Below are 20,731 nucleotides of genomic sequence, written 5' to 3' on the forward strand. Positions count from 1 at the left end.
GCTTCTTAAACTTTTTGTATCTGCTTTATTACAGTGTAGATGTTTTCTTGTTTCTTTAGTGTTTCCTCAAATAGGCATTATGCAGGTTTTTCCAGCTACACACTATTTTAGTAATACACCTGTGGTAAATTCTGGACTACTTAGTAAAAGTTCAATTTTGACAGATGGGTGTCAATGCAAGAGAAATAGTTGGTGGCTGCCATTTGTAATTGGGCAGTTGCCTAGAATGAAATCTGAGTGTTACCATCACCCTCTTTGACTTCAGAATCAGGCTATACCATTGGGGGTACATACATGTCCCTTCTGTGTTCAGCTGCCACACCCACTCTGCCATGTTGCCCCATTATTTCCTGAATGCATGTGAGACCTGGGTGAAGTAAACTGTGGCAGTGGTTGCAAGACCTGCCTGAATCTTCAGCTCCTAGCATATTGTGAATTAGGCTCTCTGGAAAGCTAAAAATCCATAAAGCCATGGACTTTGTATAGGATACCAGACCTAAATAGTAATACTTACACTTTAAACCAGAACTTTCTGAGTAGGTAGTTGAGGGGTCAAGCTTGGATTTAGGCAGTCACCTACATTGGATGTGAGAAGATTTTTATTTATTTATTAAAGAAAAGCAAAATAGGTTAAAAGGCAAAAAATAGTTCAAAATACTAAAAAAGTCTAAAAAGCAATATAGGCTTTAGAGAAAACCAGAAGGTCATCCAGAAAAAGAACAAGTTTAATTTCTCTGTGTAATACTTAGCATAGGAGTACATACAGAATACATCTCCAGATAACAGTAATGCAAGATAGCGAACAAGCATTGTGTGCCCCTGGATCAAGTAAGTTAAGCTAAAGAATGCAACTCTAGTACTCTTTAGGATACCAAAGTCTTATTTCCAGACCCTTCCATACTGATAAACAGGCTTAATTCTTCACCAAAACGTCAGGAAGGCAGACACAGTTTCTTGCTCCCTCCCAACACCCGAGCTAGTTATTTCATTAATGATGTACCAATCCAGCCTGATGTCCTGGTCTTGAGATGGCTCTTCTCATGAGATAAGACACAAGCAGTTGTTGTTTCATTGCTGAACAGAAATCTTACTGGATAGTAATACATCATTTTCTTACAACCTCAGGTCTGACTCAAAATGGATTCCAAGTCCCACACTCCACTGCTTCTCAGTTTCTTTAAAGGGGCATCATGATAGCTTATCCTGCATCCCTGGCCATACTCAGTGGTTGAATGTTTGGTGTTGATGACCAAAAAAGGTTGCTGGGTTTATTAAAATGGCATTTCCCAATCACCAAAAGAAGGACCCTGAAAATTGCCAATGTTCCTGTCTGTATATGGGGTGGTGAAACTGATTTAATTCTTGAGGAGTCTAAGATACTAACTGTAACATGCTTTACATACGGTACTTAATTTGCTTGAACAGCGTCCTTTTTTGCTTATTTTGCTTACTTAATCCTACATATACAAACAAACCAGAAGACTCTCAAGCAGCTATTACAGTTTTACTAGTCATTTTATCAAACCTGCATATGTTGTACCGGGGAATGCCATGGACCAATATGTTATAGCGTACTCTAAACATAATGAAGACACATTCATTTTGTCAGAAGCAATCTTGGGACTGCTTTACTACCATCCTCTTTGCTTATTTGAGCAACCTAAGGTCACTGTGTGCCTGCTGTGAATTGTGAACTGTCCCCATCTCTTCAAAATCATGTTAACCTCTATGACATTGCTAGCATCAAAAATTCTCAGCAGGAGTCACTGTAAATAAAGTACATCTATATAGACAGATGTCTCAGACCATAACCATTAGAAGCAAGAATAATAAAACTTTATTGGAAGCATCCAGTCACATTTGTGCTAAAGTGAGACAGCCCAAGGGGGAAGGGAATAAAATGGTCAGCATGAAATATTTTTTAACATAGTAGGCAAAAAACACTGAAGGACAGTTGTCACTGACATACCCCATGTGTGAAAAGATGCAGACATCTGGATGATCTTTGCTGACACACATAGAAATTTACTCAATGGTCAGTAAAAGACATGGAAAAACATAGTAGATTTCTGAGCACCAACAGTGATACCATACATGGGCTACAGGTAGTGATACCACTAAGCTATGTAGGTATTTATGTAAGCAAATGAAGGAAGGCAAGGAAAATGCAAATAACTATATCCATTAAGAGGCTTTCTCGCACAGATAAAGCACTATGCTAGCAGGGGCTTCTCCATTCAAATAAATGTAATTGAATGTTCCCCTATGAACAGCATGCACACTGTATGGCTCTGCAGATGTAGATTTATATGGACTTTATTTATGATCAATGGCTAGTCTTGGTAGGCTCAGGAGAAGTTTAGTTTGATTAATTAAGAGCCTTTTTATTGTGATCTAGCTAATTTCATTCTTGAACTTAAGCCAAGAGTGTATTATGACATTCTGAAGTTGTGCTCCTCATCATGAGAGTTCCCACAGTCACACCATTAATAAAGATGTATTTCCCCCTCATCTGTTGGAAGCAGTACAACTAAGGCTGGAAAGAAGCCGGGGGGGGGGGCTGGCAGATTGCAGCTTCCCTGCTATTCAAAAAAGTCCTGGTGCTTCAACTCTATTACCATGGGCTCCACTAAAATACTGATTTAGGCCCATGTCATTCTATTTCTGAAGAGGGGGAAATAGCTTTCAGTTGAAAGCAAAAAGTCATAGTTAAAGATATCTCTGCTGATGGGAAAGAAATTTAGGCCACAGATAAATTCCTCCCACACTCCAAGCACTGGTACCTTTGTGCACCCTTCTCTTAGTGATTAGCTGCCTAGAAGGGGCTTCTCAAAACAAGACTGATTTTTAAATGTGTTTTAAGAACTGTCTTTATCTAATAGTTTGAATGTTATATTTGTTTAATTCTTTTTAGCACTATAATAATTTATTGTACTTAAGCTTTTAATATTGTTTAATATTGTAATTCACACTGGGTCCTTTTGAGAAGAAAGATGGAGTATTAATATTTTAAATAAAATAAACAAATTGTGCCTCAGTTTGTAAACATCATAGCATAAAGCTCTTTGCCAGCCCTATCACTATATAGGACATCACCTGTGGTGTGTAAAAAGTAACATGAAAGCACAGGCTTCAATAGTGGCAACATCTATAAATAACAGATGTGTAGCATAGTCCAATACAAAATTACATAATCCTTATTAGATCATAGGGACGTGGTGGCATTGAGGGTTAAACCACAGAAGCCTCTGTGCTGCAAGGTCAGAAGACCAGCTGTCATAAGATCGAATCCACACGACGGAGTGAGCTCCCATTGCTTATCCCAGCTCCTGCCAACCTAGCAGTTCGAAAGCATGTAAAAATGTGAGTAGATAAATAGGTAGCACCTTGGCAGGAAGGTAATGGCGTTCTGTGTCTAGTCGCACTGGCCATGTGACTATGGAAACTATCTTTGGACAAATGCTGGCTCATGGTGCAGTGGTTAAACTGCTGTGCTGCAGCCAAAACTGTGCTCATGACCTGGGGTTCAATCCCAGGTAGCCGGCTCAAGGTTGACTTAGCCTTTTATCCTTCCGAAGTCAGTAAAATGAGTACCCAGCTCACTGGGGTGGGGGGGGGCAATGTGTATCCTGCATAATTAACTTGTAAACTGCCCAGAGAGTGCTTGAAGTGCTATGGGTCGGTATATAAGCAGCATGCTTTGTTTTATGGCTCTATGGCTTGGAAACGGGGATGAGCACCGCACCCTAGAGTCAGACACGACTGAACTAAATGTCAAGGGGAACCTTTACCTTTACCTATTAGATCAGGCCAATTGATCCTTAACTGGATGAAGGAAGTCTTAATTGTGTTTTAATGGGCTTACTGCTAGGTAAGCTTTGCTTTATAGAGATTCCAAGAATAGTGATAATCTCTTCTTGGGGAAGAAATTAAACACAACAGCCAAAATTCCTTTGTGTATTCATGCAAATAGCATAACTTTGGTTAATTGCCTAAGATTATGAAATCACCACAGACACTGTGTGTGTGTGGGGGGTGGCTGTTCAGTTGCATATTGACCCATGTCACTCAGTATGCTACTGATAATGTTTAAGGTGATTTCTCAACTTGGAACAGTTTGCTTCCACAAGTTACTCTGTTTGTGCTAAGCTAGTGTAATTAGGTAAAAGAATTTGGGCCAATGTGCCTGTATTGTGATCTGTGGCCTGAATTTCCTTGCTTTTGCATGTTTAAGATTCAATGGTATTTTTTTCACTTCAAATAAAAGGATTTTTAAAAATATCTTTGGGAACTTCTCTGCATTTTGAAATGGAGAAATATATAGACAACAAGGGTCACTGAGCAAGGTAAGGTAAGAGAATTTTTTCCCCCAAAAGCCACTGTATAAATAATGAACTATCATCAACAATATTTGGCGCTGCAGGCTCAATGTAGAAAGCAGACCTGCTTCTCCAAGTCCTCTTGTCTCAGTTTCTAAGGAAGTCACACATATTCACACAGGAAAGAGGGTTGCTATTTAAACCAGTATCTTAAATAGATACAGTTCGCATAACTCTTTGGTGTGCTGCTCAAAGACTTCCTCAGAAGAATACAGTCTAGCATCAGACGTGTTCCACCAAAACTATTCCACCCAAAAGATGAAAGTAGGTTAGGAAACAGGGTTTTTGTTTTGTTTGTTTGTTTGATTGATTTTACTGTACTTATTGTCTGTTTGTATGAAAGGCACAAGGTTTGTGATAGCAAAAGAGTTTATAGGGAAACTACAGCATTAATAAATAACATTTGAATATGGGTCCCTACGCCCTCCATGGGCAAGGGGACATTGAGGTGACATGCGGGATTAGTCATCAGTACACAAGAAACTAGCCAGTGCTGTTAACAGGAACTTTAATACATGCAGCACTATATATTAACAGGTCACTGGTCTTTGCAGGTTCTTCCTCATTTTTTTGACTCTCCACTTCACACAGATCTTTCTCACCCAGCAGGGCAGTTCACCTTCACCCCTGGGGGACCAGTTCAAGGTCCATTGGGTGGTTGCTGTAAAGCACAGACATTTAATGTCTGAGTCTTCTTCTTTGGCACAGAGATCAAGCTCTAAACCCTACAGTTCCTTAAACTGTCTTTTTAATCACCAGTAACACAACTATTTCCATTATTTAATTTTGATTTTAAGATTTTCTGCATTTTGACACATTCCGTCCCTATCAGTTGTTTAAGTTTTGTATTCACGATGCCTGATTCTAGTATTCCAAGGCATTTATAATTTTCATCATTTGATAGTGATTTTATAGTATCACAATTTTTAACTCTATTACATCTAGTTTTGGGATTTTGTCATGTTGTATAGACAGAACTGCACATTTGTCAATTCCAAATTTCATATGAATATCTTCACTACATATCCGCACTGTTATTTACAAGTGATTCTATCTCCATGGAATTTTTGCATATAGTTTTAGGTTATCCATTTATAACAGATTATTGGTTTTTCCTGCTTGTTCTGAAATATGGTAATCCAATCCAGTTTTATTTAAAATTATTGAGATGGGAATTAGTGAGATATTAAACAGCAGTGGTGACATAGGATCCCCTTGAAATATTCTTCTTTTGACTCTAACTTTGCCAATTTCTTCACCATAGGTCATTAAGAAATTTTTCCATTTGTCCATGCTTTATTTGAAGTACTACTGAATACTTTAATAATCTCATAAATTTTTAGTCAGGTGTTAATCCTGCTGTGTGGCAATGAGTCAAATACCTTTTTATAGGCTATCCAGGTCATGTTAATATTTGTTTGTTCATCTTTTTGCATTTTGTAGTATCATTTTATCAATAACCAGCTGATCGTTCATGACTCTTGACTTTTTAAAATTTCCTTTCTATTCAGTTAGTTATAGGGATTTTTCAATTCAAAAATTATATATTGATTTTGCAACTACTCCTGTGAGAAGTTTGAACACTGTTGAGAGGCACTTAATTGATTGATAATTACTGAGTTCTTTGCTCTTTTGATGATCATTTACTATCAGAAATGTGTGGCCTGTTGTCCTCCATTCTTCAGTTGTAGAATTTTGAAGTAAGTGATTACATTGCACTGCTATATGTTTAGGGAGAGAAATGTTTTAACCAAAATCTCTGCAGCTGACATGAATGAGGTGCACCCCAGGTTTTCACAAGCTATACTTGCCTCTTAATAATTTCAGTTGTTATTACAATATCATCCATATGTTTTCCTTGAGGTTCATTACAAATGTCTTTAATCCATGAGGCATTTTTGTTGGCCATTCCCCCATTTCTTTCCAGAATTTTAGAGCTTTATCTTTACATTGACCTAATTTCTTTTTCTCTGCATTTTCTCCTAGTGATGTATAGAATAATCATTGGTTATTTCAAAATTTTCTCTATGTTGTTTCAAGTGTCCATAATTTTTTTCAATTTTTTTTTGTTTTTTGCTGCAACTGCTACCTGTTGTTTTAACTCTTCCATAATTTCAACAATTGTTTTCCTTTCTGGGTCACATATTTTTCATAGTCTGGCTTTTACTTTTTCAATTTTAAGTTTTTGAATCTTTCAAGTGTTTTAAGTTGCCAATATCTGTACGTAATGCCTCAATTGAAGTAGCACATTTTTATATTTTGATTTCAAAAGTAGGTAAGACATGAAATAACTGAGACAAAAAGGGTTTTAATAAACAGATAAGGAGAGTAAGTGGAAATCAAAGAACATATTTTGAAGATATACACAAATTTGCAAGGAAGCTAATATTGTTCTCCATTATTTTATCCTGCGATCCCAAGCTATTCACCTTGCAAGAATTTCTGTATATGCTCTGAAACACACGATTCTGCTCATAATAAATTAGATAGACTTCCTTGAGTTTATTTGGAAAATCATGTTTTCTGAAGGAAGTTAGGAATTGTAGTCATTAAAGGTGACTGACAATTCATGAAAACATATCAAAATTCAGGTTAAGGCATTTGGAAATTATTGTTTGCTTTCCTATGTTTCCTTTATACTTCCAAAAATAATAGATGTTAATACACTGATATAGATATTTACCTATAACTTAAGTATACAGAATTTAAGTGAACAGTCAAGGAAACTATGCTTTTGATATCTAAAAAACAAACTTGATGTGTTCAGCAACCAGGGAGCTTCCCCCCCACCCCATACAAGTGCAGTTTCAGGCTTTTAGGTTCTTTGTTCGTAAAGATTAATGCGGCCAGCTTCCATTGTCTCACTTGAATAATAATGGTGTTTATATGGGGTAGAACAACATTATATTTTACTAGCTGCAGCACACAGTACTGAGAAAAAAACCTTCTAGCAATATTTCTCTATCAATATTTCTAATATTTTGAACAAGAGTGAATAAATCTATTAAAAAGGCTTCAATAAACAAGACTCTTTTTTTTCATTGATTGCAGCCTTCCTGCTCTTTATCTAAGAATTTTCTCATCATGTTATCAGTAAAGCTAAAGAACCACTTTCTCCCTACATGATCAGTTATTAATAAGTCAAGTCATGGCAGTGTGAAAAACACCTTGTTTTGTACTTTCTCCCAACTATTCAACATTTGCCCTTTTTTACAATGCATGATCTAGAGGAAGTCAGATGATGCCAAACACTAGACTAGCATGTTGCTGTGTTCCAGGTGGTTGGTCTCTTGACCATGAATTGCTCAAGGAACCTTTACCAAATGTTATATATTTTGTCTCTCTAGTGAGAAACTTCACCAACTTTTATTCTATCAGGGGGCTGCAATGAAATACTGTACTTGTCTCCAAATAATTTTGATTATATCAACATGCTAACATTAAATAAGTGTAGGAGCAAAAAAAAAGCATACTTATTTTACCTGTAATGAGAACAGTTGGATTCTTTGAGATCTCTCTCAGAAAAATACAAACACATTATCTATTGCTTCTGTCTCTACATCTTTTGACAGTTTAATTTCTGCTAACTGAAACTGTGCAGCCTCAGTTTACGTTAATTAATGCAGACATTAGCAGCAACCAGTATGTTATTTTACCCAATAGGCCAGGTTTATTCTGGTTAATATTACTTAATAATAATTGGCAATACTTTTATACTACTGCTTGTAACCTAATTCATCTGTGTGATATATATGTTCATTATTGTTCTCTGCTGTCAATTCACAACTGACTTATAGTGACCCAATTTAAAGGGAAAAAAGGATATTTAAGGATTAGTGTTACTTGTTCCATTTCCCCAGGCAGTTTCCATGGCCAAGCAGAGATTTGAACCCTGGTTTCCAGAATCCTAGTCCACCCCTCTATCCATTACACCACACAGAGCATCACACAAATGTATATAAGCATTTACACAATTCATAAGATTTGCAATAACTTGTAGTAACAACTTGTTTACAATTGCTTAAAAGACAACAGCACTTCACAGTGTCACTCATCTGCTAAACTTTCCAGAACAACCTTCTGCTAAAAGATTCAAAATAGCTCTCTGACCAGATATATAGCAACAAGGGAAATTCCCATGCTTTGCATTTCATGTACTAGGGCAGTCAAACCACTGTTAAAACAGCTCTTCTGTTTTCAAAAAGCAATTCAGGTGGCTTTTCTGCTGCTTGTACTTTGGTAAGAAAAAAAGAGAAGCAATTGGATGATTTTCATTATCAAAATCTCTATATTTTGACACGGTGACCTTTTTTGCCAAGCATGCTGAGCATTAACCCATCTCTGCAGGGGTGCCACTGCTGTTTTGTGGCAGGTCCAGCAGAGATGCCCACTGCTGCACCTAGCCCGGCTGTTTGGAATTTCAGCTGAGGAATCCTGAAGATGTGGACGAAGTGGATTCAACAATCTATTTGACTGCATGCAGTCTTGCCCCTAGCCCATTATGGCTAATTAAAGCAAGCCAAAGTGATTTGGCTGTGTCATGTACACCTCTTTACATGGAGGATTGATGCCTGATGTCCTTAAAGAGGCTGTTGTGCAACCACATAAAAAGGAATACTCCCTGGCTCCTACATTCCTTGACAGCTACCAACCAGTCACAAATACTGCTTGACAGAAGATGGCAATGTAATTGCAAGCACTTTTTTACAATACCAGTTAGGCCAGAAGTGGGATACCTCCAGAAGCTGTGGATGTTAGAGGCCTGGACTCATTTCTGCAGGCCAGCTGTAGAAGTGAATTTCTTACAAAAATATATTTTCTGTTTCCTTTCTTCTTTTTTTTTACTGAAAAGTTCCCTTCCACATGACTATTCTTGCTCCTCTCTCAATTGTGCTGCCATTTATTTATAAATAAAATAAATAAATAAATAAATAAAATAATAAATTCACAATCAGGTAGTATTTACATTCTTGTTCTTTCAGGTGGAAAGTGGAACAGTGGGAGGAGGGGGTGTTCTATGCGGGGTGACATTTTGCCATTACTTGGCACTATCTGTGCATAACTAATTGCACTTGTGGATAATTCTAAAAGCAGAAATACAAAGAGAACAAGTAGATTGATCCAATTAAGAAACCAGAAAACTGAGTAAGGATATGAACAATCTGTTCTAGTGATTAAAAAAATAGAACCCACCAGCACGTCAAAGGGGAAATGTTTTAAGATTAATGCCTTGCAAGATAAAACAGATCAGGAGAGATACATAAAATATATCAGCACAAGACAAATTATCAGGACAAAGAGCATATCAAAAGCTATTACCATATGAAAACACTGGAAGGATAAATCTTACCATGTTTGAAAAGATCCCAAGTCACCAGCTGTTCTGGCAAAACAAAACTGGCTACATTATGCTATGTACATTTTTAGAAAAGCATTTGTTTTCTAAATCTGAAGCACAGTACTAGTGATAAATGAAGGAGAAACATATAATAAAAGCAGTTTTTCTTGCTGGAACAGAAGACACAGATACAGTTAGGACCATATACACTTCAATACAAAAAAAAAAAAATCAGAAATGGGTGCATTGGGAGTGTAGTTCTATTGCTGTGCAGGAACTTTAAATTTTGTAGACATGCAAACTGTTGGTGGTTTTGCTTCAGTTTCAAGACTAATCTTGGAGAACATGGACAGTTTAATGCGTTATTACAGCATTCACCCATGTGCTGATTGTGGGAAATCAAACTAAATGTGATTAATACTTTCTTTTTCCTTTGCCAGGCACTGGAAAATAAAGCAGAACAAATGTTCTGTCTACTTCAGATAATTTAAATGTGGATAGGGTCTTCTTTGGAAAAACATGATAGCCAACATCTAAAGCAGAAATGGCCACCTCCAGCTGTACCACTGGCTAGTTTTCTGACTGTGTCCTCCTCCTGGGGCCGTGTAAACCACCAATAGTATGGGGTGTTGGTGGCAGTTGAACTGAAAGTGGCCAAAAATTCACTTCCAGTTTTGAAAAGTTGGAATTTGGGGGCATGGGTCATTTTTTTCTGCTGGGGAAAAAAAAAAAACTTCTTGGTGAGGAGCTGGAAAAATCTAATGGAGCTAAGGACCAGAGACAAAGTATTTGGGGGCACAAATGACTCCAAGGTCATCCTTTGCCTACCCATGATGCAAAGTGGCATTGAGCACAAGATGAATGCATGGAATGCCTTTCACTTTTTTCAATCCCCAGAGAAACAGACATATTTCCTTTAACAATCGATGTGTACTAGGAAGTTACAGCTATTGTTTTTAATTAAAAGAGTAGGTCATGGAGATGAATCCTGACCTGAAATTATAAATTATTTAAAACAGAGAAACAATTCAATTTGATACTTGTTTGTGCTTTGCGATTTGCGCAGACATGTATAGTATAGCAAGTTGATTTCAGCCACAAACCTATAGGTACCACTTCATGTTTGGGTTGGGTGAAATGTCCAAAAAAAAATGTTGCATTCCCTGCGCACCCCTTAATTGTTTCACCAAACAAACACTCATGCCATGAGCTGTTCAGCTGCCACCAGTTGTTCACAACAACCTTCAATGTTAATGACAGAGGTCCAGACAATGTGTCATTTTATATAAAGAAGAAATAGTTTATTGTAACAAAAAAAAGTTAAGCCAACATCATTTGTTCTGAAGTGAACAGCCGTTAATGGCCTTCATCAGTTCACTACACATCAAACCTTGCTTAGCAATCTGTCTCTCCCCAAAATCTAAATCCACCATCATCGAGTCTTCTCCTCATGCCAAGACTCTTACATCTTGTGGCTCTGCATCTCAAGCACTCTCACTGGTACATGCAGATGGCACGTTAATATTCATGAGCTGGGCAGACACCACAGGAACCAAAATTATCATTTTGGGAACTCCGTTAATTTTTTCTATTGTCTATTCATGTTTCTTTTCAGGCAGACTAGTATATAGTCTACTTTTTTCAAAAAAAAGAAAGGCAAAGCAATTTAGATGCTGCCAAATTCCCACCATATATATATTTATTTAAAAGAAACCCTGGAAACGAATATGTATAACTTTTCAGAGCATTTATTAGATTCATAAATAATTTATAGGGGCAAAGCTCTGTACAAAATCTTATAAAAAGTATCTCCACAGAAATGTGTAACACAACATATAGTGTTTATTGTTTAGTCATTAAGTTGTGCCTGACTCTTCATGACCCCATGGAACAGAGCACGCCAGGCCCTCCTGTCTTCCACTGACTCCCAGAGCTGGGTCAAATTCATGTTGGTAGCTTCGATGACACTGTCCAACCATCTCGTCCTCTGTCGTCCCCTTCTCCTCTTGCCTTCACACTTTCACAACATTAGGGTCTTTTCCAGGGAGTCTTCTCTTCTCATGAGATGGCCAAAGTATTGGAGCCTCAGCTTCAGGATCTGTCCTTCCAGTGAGCACTCAGGGTTGATTTCCTTCAGAATGGATAGGTTTGATCTCCTTGCAGTCCAGGGCACTCTCAAGAGTCTCCTCCAGCACCACAATTCAAAAGCATCAATTCTTTGGCGGTCAGCCTTCTTTATGGTCCAGCTCTCACTTCCATACATCACTACTGGAAAAACCATAACTTTGACGATGCAGACCTTTGTCGGCAAGCTAATGTCTCTGCTTTTTAAGATGCTGTCTAGGTTTTTCATCACTTTCCTCCCAAGAAGCAGGAGTCTTTTAATATCATGGCTGCTGTATCAATCTGCAGTGATCATGGATCCCAAGGAAAAAAAATCTGTCACTGCCTCCATATCTTCCCCTTCTATTTGCCAGGAGGTGATGGGACCAGTGGCCATGATCTTGGTTTTTTGATGTTGAGCTTCAAACCATTTTTTCTTGCACTCTCCTCTTTCATCCTAAATAAGAGGTTCTTTAATCCCTCCTCATTTTCTGCCACCAGAGTAGTATCATCTGCATATCTGAGGTTGTTGATATTTCTTCCAGCAATCTTAATTCTGGTTTGGGATTCCTCCAGCCTTTAGCATGATGTATTTTGCACATATGTTAGGTAAGCAAGGAGACAATATACAGCCTTGTCGTACACCTTTCCCAATTTTGAACTGATCATTTGTTCCATATCCAGTTCTAACTGTTGCTTCCTGTCCAACATATAGATTTCTCAGGAGATAGATAAGGTGGTCAGGTACCCCAATTTCTAGAAGCACACTTTCTAGGTTGTCCAGGACATTCAAATCTTTCTGGTATAATTTCTCTATATTCTTGCCACCTCTTCTTGATGTCTTCTGCTTCCATTAGTCCCCTACCATATTTGTCCTTTATCATGTCCATCTTTGCACAAAATGTTCCTCTAATATCTCAGATTTTCTTGAACAGATCTCTGGTATTTCCCTTTCTATTATTTTCCTCTATATCTTTGCACTGTTCATTTAAGAAGGCCCTCTTGTCTCTCCTTGCTATTCTTTGGAAATCTGCATTCAATTTTCTGTACTTTTCCCTATCTCCCTTGCATTTTGTTTCCCTTCTCTTCTCTGCTATGTGTAAGGCCACGTTGGACAGCCACTTTGCTGTCTTGCATTTCATTTTATTTGGGATAGTTTTTGTTGCTGCCTCCTGTACAATGTTACAAAGCCTCCATCCATAGTTCTTCAGGCCCTCTGTCCACCAAATTGAATTCCTTAAATCTGTTCTTTACTTCCACTGTGTATTCATAAGGGATTTGGTTTAGATTATACCTGACTAGCCCAGTGGATTTTCCTATGTTCTTCAGTGCACCAAAATACAGTGCACCAAGCAGGAATTTTCAAACATGCTTTATAATATGTTACGGATTATAACCTTTCTGGAGTCTTGTAACATATTTCGCCCCTCTTCCCTTTCTGTTACTCCCTTCCTTCCACTACTGAAGAGGAGAAACTAGCCAGAGTAAGAAATAGTAATTTTTATAGCTATGTGAAAAGAATGAAATCTGTTTGCAAACATTGGGTGCTTCGAAACAGAGCTCCCACCACTCACACTTAAACAATGCAATAATGGTATTATTTTTGTTGTTTCTTAACTAATAATTTGATTTGATTCATTTTTATTTTACTTTTCTCTCAAAAGGGATACAACACAATTTACAATTGAATAAAAAATATGATTAAAATCACAATGAATTATTATTACATTTGTTATTCAATTTATTCAATTTATTAGATTAATAATTATCTATTACAGGAATAAAGTATACATTATTGCCATTAAAATACATATGCTAATGTTCAAAAGCCACTTATTAAAACAGTTATAATACATAATAAAACATTAAAGTGCACTGTACACCCTACTAAATTTCTTACCAAGGCGTTCAATTTCCAAAGGCCTACTTGAAAATGAAGTTTTTTACCTCTTGGGAGAAGGATGTGAAGGAGACGGGCCAACAGGACCAACAGGACAGATGGCGTCAACAGATGGTTTTCTAGTATTTTGAACTTTATTCTCAGTACTTTAAATCTAGCACTTTATCTTCTGAACATAATTACAGCCGAATGAATGCTGATTTCTATCACAGGATTGTGCATCACTTTAGACAAAAAAATGAGAAAAGCAAATCATTTGAATGTTCACAGATGTGAACAGATGAGCACATATCTACTTTCCCATCAATTATGTGACTGGACAGCCACATTGTCTTGGGCTAGATCATCCTAAACAAGGTCACTCTGAGATGTGGTATGTCATTTTGGGCGATCCTTACAACCACATACAAGGAATGGGTGGTTTTGGGTCAGGAAACTACATACATTGTACCTTAAGTTAACCTTTTTAACCTGTTCCTCTCTTCAAAGTGAAAGGGAAAAAATGTAAAAGTGGGAGGCTGTGAGGTAGTTTTCAATTTAAAAAAAATTTATTTCCAAGTGGCATAGCACTGAACTGGCTTGTAAATGAACCAATTCAATCCTGGATTGCAAGGGCTTTAAAAAAAAAACTTTGCATCTGCACAGGAGGAGGAAACCTAGGAGGAAACTTTGAATTTCTTAAAACAAATTAGATAGAGGAGGGCAGGAACGTTTCCCCACTTCCCTCGCTGGACCCCCTAGTTACCAGCCAGGGCAAACTCCTCTCCTCCTTCTCTTGAGCTGTTCTCCAGCAGTCTCCAGCAGGAACAGAAGCTTCCCTGCCCTGCCTTCTTGATTGATCACCCACTTAGACAAGGAGTTAGGGCAGGGAAATCTGTGCTCCTGTTAGGGACTGGTCAAATAGCCAGAGAGGAGGAGGAGAGGAGCATGTTCCAACTGGTGAGTGGGTCATTACAGCAAAATGGAGCAATCCTACCAGCACTAAAAATTAAAAAAACAAAACAGTAGCCCCTGATAGATGCCCCAAAAGGTCCGGGTAGGCACAGATAAGGGATTGGCTGGCAGCAAATAATTAAGAAAAATTAAAATAAAAAAATAGACTGAATATATTTGCATTTGGTTTGTGTGATAGTGGAGGGAAATTGGAGTCTCAGAGTCAGATTTCAAACAGACAGGTTTTAAGCTCTTAACTTCTGCATGGCTACTTGGCTACTCTTGTTGTACTCAGGTCCTCCAATCTGTTTCAGGTACCAAATTGGTACTCCCAAATCAAACCTGATCTGACTCCATGCCACCTATGCTGTATTTCACATGACCTGTACCTAATTTATTGTGATATGTGGGTGTGCTAATTAGTGATTCCCAACCTTGAGTAACTCAGATAGTTTTGGACTGCAACTCCCAGAAATGCCAGCCAGCACAGCTGGTGGCGAAAGCTTCTGGGAATTGCAGTTCAAGAACTCCTGGGTTAACCAAGCGTGGGAACCACTGTTCAAAATAAATATCCAGACACGCAGTGTGGTGTAGTGAATAGAGTAACAGACTATAGATTGTAAATTTGAATCCATTTTCTGTGGCGCTGTGGAACTTGCCAATATGGTATATACCGATGTGAGGAGTCACTGCAACAAACTGCAGATACAGAGCTGTTCAGGTTTGAGTACTAGCCATTTCAAAGAATGTGTTTTTTTCCCTCTTTTTTATTTCATTTCATTAAACTATTGTAGTTTTCTGCTCAGATCAAGAGGTTAGGTCTGGGTGGGAGGGAACACTCCCTTTTCATGCACCAGTAGATGGGGAAAACTGAAGTGTAGTATAGCAAGATACCATATCACACCTACACTGACCCCTCTCCCCCCTTGCTAAATTAATTTGATAGTCAGTGCCTTGACTCACACATGCAGCCTGGCAGCCAGTCTCATCTGTCAGGACATGCAAGGAAAGGATCTGGTTCCCAATGGGATTTTCTAATCTTGATTTCTAATTTGGAATTGATCATACTAGTGAATTTTACTTGTGGGGTAAAACAAACCTGCCATTTGTTAGAGCAAAAAAGAAAGGAGAGGTCAGGACTGGGGACCACTTTAATTTTTTTACTGTACTTCAGAGCAGGTAATGAGAGGTACCTGTGTTGGGTGTATAAGGTAGCTGTTGCATAATCTTTTAAAAAATTCCCTAGCAGGGCTAGACCCATATTGTTTTTGAGAACCAAGACTGGTGAGTAGAAGAAAATGCTTAGCTTAACCATAAATCACAAACACATGGCACATAAGCACATATACAATTAGTCCTAAAAGAAAATTTGATCAGAAATTTTAAAACTGAAAGTGAAGCAGTTGCTACTGCTTCTGTGCTGTGTTCTAACCATACATAAAAACACTAGGTGCACATGGGGAAATTAATCATATATGACCCCTTATGAAGACCTTCCTCACATTGTGAGGGATTAGAGAATGTGGGAGTTGATCACATGTACAATTCTAGTCAGAAAGAAACACAAACTTGAGTCTTCCCTATTCTGTGGAAAATTTCAAGTAAATAATTAACAGTAAATATAGCAGGATTTTCAAACAAAACAAAATATCCTTATCGCCATCAAATCTCTCATCAATTCAGGTATAATGTTTGGAATAGCTCTATGCATACTATAATGACTCAGAGGTAAGGATTAGAGATGGCGTTATCGCAAAGGTGGCAAAAACAAGGGTCCAGCCCCCTGGGGGCCAGACTGTCCATTCACAATTCTGCTGCTGCCACCGGCTCCGCGATCCTTCCTATCACTCCAGAGTTTGTGATCAGCAAGCCACTCTTCAACATGGAACGGAGGCTTGTCTTCCCACCTCCTGCCAGGAGTGGCTTGCCGATCATGAGCTCTGGAGTGATAGGAAGTATTGTGGAGCTGGCGGCAGCGGCAACATTGTGAGTGGATGGCCTGACCCCAGGGGGCTGAACCCTCGTTATAGCCACCTGTGTGGGGGTATTCGTATACGAACACCCCATCTCTAGATAGGATGTAAATTCTTGTTTGTCTCATTCTTGGGATGGGAATGAGAAAATGCCTAATTTTTCTCCTAATCCACAAGACAGTAATTAAAAAAAATTCTACAAGAATTTATAAAATTTCTTAAATTTCTGAAAGTGTTTTGGTGCAAATTGTGGAATTCTGAAATTGAGTAAAATTACAGTAGTGGCTGTCTTGTGACATGGATTTATTTATTTATTTATTTTGTATACACCCATATGTACAATGGCCACTCTGGGAGGCTTATAACAAGCATAGCAACAACATAATTAAAATACTAATTTGACAAAACAGTGTGAATTTGTATTCTTGAAGGCAGAAGATCATCTCCCCACTCATCACACCTATAACAAAAACACCCTGATGACAGGAATCACCCAGTCTCCTGAAAAGGACAAAACCTGATCCCACAGCTACAAATACTCAACAGTCCCACACACTACACCAGAACACAGACAGAATTCTAGCTCCTGTCCTCTGAAGATGCTGGCTATAGAGACCATTGAAACATTAGGAAGAAAAACCTCTAGAACACAGCCAAGCAGTCTGAAAAACCTACAACTACAGTACTGTGTGATACTGTTTGCCTCCAGGTCAGTCAAGGAGTAAGATCAATCAAGAAGTATATTTTTTCTCTCCAAGCTTTCCAGAACTTCTTCAAATAGTCTTCTTGAAACTTGCAGCCTTTTCTTTTAGTAAGAATAGAACCAATGCCAATTATTAAAAGAAATACAAATTCTCTCTCTGATGCTTCTGATGGTTAGCATTTAGTACAATATAGCAAAAACCATCAGTTTGTACAATTTGCATTATTTCTATTAAAGTGTTATTTGCATTATATAGTATCTTTTGCACAATGTTTTTGAACTTGCACCAGAAATTCTTTTTTTTTCTTTTATCAGAGTGCAGCAAAATATCTAGCTCCCACCTAGTGCAGAAGAATACTTTTTCAGTTTCATCTGAGAGGATGAGATAAGTGAGCATGTATATCCCTCTGTGCCAAATAAGAAACTAGGTAACTATAACAAACCATACTAAAGAAAGATTCAGAGTCTTATTCCAGTTACTTTCGATTGCTCTTCCCCAATGGCAATCAGATTCTGTAGGCAGTAGAGATATTAAGATTATTTTGTAACACCAGCCTTCTGTAGACCCTGTGGCAACACCATTCTTTCTAATGCACTGTTCACCTTTCTGAACAATTAATTCTATGTTCCATAATACTATTAAATCCATATAACACATGTTGTTCATATTAGATAGACCTGGTTCCCAGGAGTACTTCTGCTGGGTTATGATATCCTTTCCCTTTCAAAAACGTCTTGCACTAAAGGTAATGCATGAAAAATGCTTATTTGCCATGGACTCATTAAAAGAATGTAGGTCCAATATCACCACTCTGATAAATATTTCTGCTGGTACAGAATGTCAAGATCTAAGAAGTTTGTTAGTAGGCAGATTTCAAAACCCTTTGTTTGTTTCTTTCTTTACATTATTTGAAATTATTCTTCATTCTTTATTGAGATATGCAAGTAAGATATTAGATGAAAATGAATTCATTTCACACTAGAACGCCTGGGTTTGAACAGGGGCCTTTCAAATTAAGGTGTTAATACTTCTGCCTTAGCCTCCCGTTAACTGGATTCAGACAATGCATCCAGTTGGCAGTGACAAACTAATGTTGTGTCAAACATTTATCCCATGAGAATGGGATAAATGATGCTCATTCACTAGGAATCAGATAGAACAGAAAGAGAAAAGAGAATTTGAAAAGAGAAGAAATTCCAGATAAACAGAGATGGCTGAAGTTCAGGATTTGTGTCCTTACTTCATCTACGAGATGGCTGAAGTGTGTATGTGTATGTGCGTGTCTCTTTTTCCAATCACCATGGTACTGGGAAATATGGGCAGCCAAGAAAGTTGCAGGGTAATTTAAAGAAATTACAAGGGGCTCTGAGAATGAGCTAGAACAAATGCACACTCTTTCATGGGGTTATATAGCTTGGAAAATTGGATGACAAATTATGTCAAAATACTAGTTTCAACATTTTACTAGAGCTAGATATTATACTACCCTCCCTCATACCTGCTGTAGGGCAGACAGAGAAGGTGCTGTATTACAGGCAAAATGTACCTATATCAACCTCTGCAAATGTAGCAATTTGGAAGATCTGGGAAAGGTGCTGGAGGCATGACAATAGAATGACAAGTGCTGAATTTCACAGAGAGATTTTTCTGAGAAATGTTCTGCATTTTTCCTTTTTGTTGTTCCCATTTTTTAAAAAAAAAAGAGAGATGCTTTTGATAATTATGTTCAAAATTATTCTTTAGGAGTGTGTCTGCCTCCCCTTAATCTAGAATGACAGTAGGCAGGGAGAAATAAGGAGAAATGAAATTGGTGATCAAGTTGCCATTTTGGTTATTATTGTTGCTATTTGCAGTGATAGCCCCCCCCCACTAAAAAAGAACAATTGTTATTATAACAATTGCTAATAGTGAGACCTACTTCTGAAAAACTATTCATAGTTTCACTTTCTTTCAAGAAATTTAGCAAAACAATTCCCCCATTTTGATGCCCAAAGTGGGGTCGAGAAATCTGAAAAGCCATTCATGCACAGCTACAATACAAACACACAGTGCCTTGAATGTTAGTAAGTTGATGAAGCTTGTAAAAAAGCCTTGTGGCACAGTGGTTAAATTGCAGCAAAAACTTTGATCATAACCTGAGAGGGTCAATCTCAGTAGCCAGCTCAAGGTTCACTCAGCCTACCATCTTTCTGGAAGTTTCTGGAGTACCCAGCTAACTAGGGGGAGGGTGCAATGTGTAGTTTGCATACAGTGGGGCGTCGACTTAGGAACATCCCTACTTGTGAAAATTTTGAGTTACGAAAAATTTGCTTCAACTTGCGGCCGGAGCTTCCAGTTACAAACAGAAAAAGGCAGGGGGAAAATGTGGGGAATTCAAACCGTTGGTGGCGAAGAGGCTGCTTCTTCACCCCAATGGTTAGGAAAAGGGAAGCTCAGCCTCCCGGGCTTTCAACACTGCCCCAACCTCCATGCCAGGTGCTGGCTTCCTGGGTGTCCAAACTTCCTCTGCTGCCCTCTGGCTCCCATCCCCGTTGCCCTCTGGCTCCTGTCCCCATGGGCAATGGGGACGGGAGGCAGAGGGCAGCGGAGGGAGTTTTGACATCCAGTAAGTCGGCACCCATATGGAGTTTGGGGCAGCTTTTGGCTTCCCGGGCTTTCAAAGCTGCACCTACTGCCCTCTCCCTCCTGTCCCCACTGCCCTCTCCTTCCTGTCCCCACAGGGCCAGGAGGCAGAGGACAGCAGAGGGGGTTTGGACATCCGGGAAGCCGGCACCTGGCATGGAGGTCGGGGTGGCTTTTGGCTTCCCAGGCTTCCAAAGCTGCACCCGCTGCCCTTTCCCTCCTGTCCCTGCTGCCCTCTGCCTCCCCATGGGGACAGGAGGCAAAGGGCAATGGGGACGGGAGGCAGAGGGCAATGGGGATGGGAGGCAGAGGGCAGCAGAGGGGGTTTGGACGCCCAGGAAGCCAGCACCCAGCGTGGAGGTCAGGGCAGCTTTCGGCTTTCCGGGCTTCCAGAGCTGCACATGCTGCCCTCTCCCTCCATGGGGACAGGAGGCAGAGGGCAGCTGGTGCAGCTTTGGAAGCCTGGGATTTTTTTTTCCCTTTGGCCGGAATGGATTAATCAGTTTTCAATGCATTCCTATGGGAAATGGTGCTTCGACTTATGAAATTTTCAAGTTACAGCCACCGGTCCAATATGGATTAATTTTGTAAGTTGAGGCACTACTGTAATTAACTTCTAAACCACCCAGTGAGTGCTTTTAGTGCTATGGGGCTGTATATAAACGGCACACTTTTCATTTCTTTCTTTTTTCTGTTTTTGATGTTTTAAGAAAAATGAATCTATCAATACATGCTATATGTATACAAATGACAATCTGATTTCACTGTTAGGTAATCCA

The 20,731-nt window shown here is 38.8% G+C and overlaps 1 protein-coding gene and 1 long non-coding RNA gene across 3 annotated transcripts in view; one reads left to right on the top strand and one right to left on the bottom strand.

The window, feature by feature from the left end:
- CLSTN2 (calsyntenin 2) overlaps positions 1 to 20,731 on the bottom strand; it is a 496,583-nt gene that overhangs the window by 186,823 nt on the left and 289,029 nt on the right. The window contains exon 1 of one of the 2 annotated variants that reach the window (XM_078389218.1): positions 515 to 20,008. The exons of the other annotated variant lie outside the window; for it this stretch is intronic. The gene's annotated coding sequence lies outside the window, so the exon portion shown is untranslated. Of the gene's footprint in view, positions 1 to 514; positions 20,009 to 20,731 lie in introns of those variants that run through there. 2 annotated transcript variants of the gene reach the window in all.
- LOC140706016 (uncharacterized) overlaps positions 1 to 20,731 on the top strand; it is a 92,154-nt gene that overhangs the window by 58,124 nt on the left and 13,299 nt on the right. The gene's annotated exons all lie outside the window — the stretch shown is intronic.

The sequence above is a fragment of the Pogona vitticeps genome, chromosome 3, assembly GCF_051106095.1.
Source record: "Pogona vitticeps strain Pit_001003342236 chromosome 3, PviZW2.1, whole genome shotgun sequence".
NCBI classification, from domain to species: Eukaryota; Metazoa; Chordata; class Lepidosauria; order Squamata; family Agamidae; genus Pogona; species Pogona vitticeps.